This window comes from Acanthisitta chloris, unplaced genomic scaffold (genome assembly GCF_000695815.1).
Source record: "Acanthisitta chloris isolate BGI_N310 unplaced genomic scaffold, ASM69581v1 scaffold4583, whole genome shotgun sequence".
Lineage (NCBI taxonomy): Eukaryota > Metazoa > Chordata > Aves > Passeriformes > Acanthisittidae > Acanthisitta > Acanthisitta chloris.
Genome location: NW_008663134.1, coordinates 1 through 2428, shown reverse-complemented (window position 1 = coordinate 2428; position 2428 = coordinate 1).

Here is a 2428-nt window from a genome sequence, read left to right as displayed (position 1 = left end):
GGTTGGTAGTCCAAAACCCAATTGAAATTCAAGTTGGCAAGTGCCTTCCCTTAATGCTGTGGCTAATTTCAATCCTTCTAATGACTTGCAGAACTAGACAGTACCAGAAGACATTTGAATAATGAATCTTCCCATTCCACTCTTACTTGGATGAGTGTGTTGTTCCATATTTCTGGGGGCATAGCCAAGATACAACAACTCCCCAATAAATTTACAGCCAGATATGAAGTTTTCTATTAATTGCATGACATTTTGTACCTGAGTCCTCTAGTAAAATCACGTTGTTATTATTATTGTATGAGGAATTATAAATCAAAACTGTGACAGCAGGGCCTGTTCTCACTCTAGCACATGACTATTTCACCCAAGGCCCACACCTTTTCTCATCTTCCCAGTGAGTAAAAAAAACAAGCTGGAAGTGGCAGCATCTTCTTTCCAAAAGATTCACTGCAAAACCAATATCTACTGCAACTCAGGGACTAAACTGCAAGACAGTTACATGCTCAGTTAGAAAAGAGATAGAAATGGTTAAAGATGGATACTAAGTAGTGAACAAGTCATCTCGACAGTACCTGCAGTATCTTGCAATCTGATTCAGCTAAATACCATCCTTCCCCCTCTCCCAAGAGATACTGAATACCTCAGAGGGCTCCAAGCATCACCTCCTGTGTTACAATGCACATGACCTTCCATCGGTATTTGGCAGTTAATCAGTCACACTTTCAAGTTAACTAGATCTGCTCCTGCTTTAAAGATGTCATTCAGACACATATTCTAATGCACTAAGGACCAGGACAAAGACTTGCAAAAATTAAATTACCAAGACTTGAAGACAATGCTAAAACATTATCTTATCTCCTGATGGCTCTTATCTGGTGATGTGATTTTTGCAGTGGGTTAATGGGGTTGGGTAGTGTTGTTCCCCGTAGATGGTGATGGAGACAGAATTCTTCCTCCACAGAGTTCCACCACCAGAGGATCCACTCAGTAACACTTTACAAGCCCAAATGCTGCATCTGTCAAACATTTCCTCTTCACTTTCATATTTCAGCCAAATTAGCCACTTGATCTTGAGCCTGTCTCAAGCAAATTTCACAAGTCCCAGGCCAGGCCCAAGAGGACATGCACACACCAAGGCTGGCAGGTGTTCTTTCCACTGCCTTTGTCTTTTGAAGTGCTAGGGAATATCTCATTACATGGGTGTCTCCAGCCTTTGACATCGAGATTCCAAACCTTCCCATGTCAAACAGCCTCACCTGTGTTGCATTTTAATGGCCAAAGATAAAATTTTTCCAAAATAACTATTAATTTTTAATAAGCCCTTGCTCCACGCTTCCAGCCAGCTTAGTAAGCAGGATAAAAGCCCAAACCAGACACACTCTGGAAGGCTGCAAGTCTCACTTGGCATAGGATGAAGAAAGAAAATCAGTTCAGAGCTACACTGATACTGGTTGTGGGCACAGACACTGCCTTTTCCCAGTAATTGTGTTGCAAGAATTTGGAATCATTTCCTTAACAGCAAGAGGAAGAGCCAACTCACTGCCTAAACTCCTTTTCCTTTTCAAAAGGGATTAACATTTTCATTTCTGGTAAAGGAGCTGCTGTCATCTTTAGAAGAAATCACTGAGCCCAAATTCAGCATTAACAAAACCATCTACAAAGGTTGCCTGAAGAAGAAAGGAATTGTGTTATTCTGCCGAGTTCCTCCGAGTTTTTTTTCCCCAATCGCTCCGGCAGATCATGCTGATCCACACCTCTGTTAATGCTTCCTGGTGTCATCTACCCCCAACACCTCTCCCCGTGTGCTCAGTTATCAGTGGCAGAGACACTCTGGCTCCCCATGCTCCTCTCCCACACCGAGGCAGCGAGTTTTGGGGTACATCCTCACCCCCCTGGCTCTGAGCTCAGTCCAATTATCCCAATTACCAACCACGGCAGGATCTAGAGGAGTTCCTGCCTGAACACGTGAACTGAGACAGCCAAGCACTAAAAACCTCAACCTTTGAGGCATGTGAGCCAGGTTTTGGCTTGGCCACTGGAAGAATGAAGAGGACCTTCAGCACTAAGCTTAGTCTGTAGAGAGGATGGTTCCCTCTGCATCCTCGGGGGGCAGAGATGCCTACCTCCCTTTCAAGGCTCTAAAACAGTGTAAGACCACAAAAACCGAAACGGGGGGGGATAAGTACTGCATCTTGTAAAAAACCAAGCAGGCATTAAGGAGGCCACAAGGAGCTCCAACGCGAGCCGATATCATTTGCCATTAGATTCTAAACACCTTTTCACTCGTTCGAGCAGAGTTCCAAGGCAAAACAGCGCAAGGTACCCCTGGAGCTCCGCAGATCAGCTCCTTCCACGCAGGCAGGTGAGGACACATCCCCCTGTCCCACCTGCCTTCCCTGCAGTGCTGACAAATCGCTTCGAACCGCAA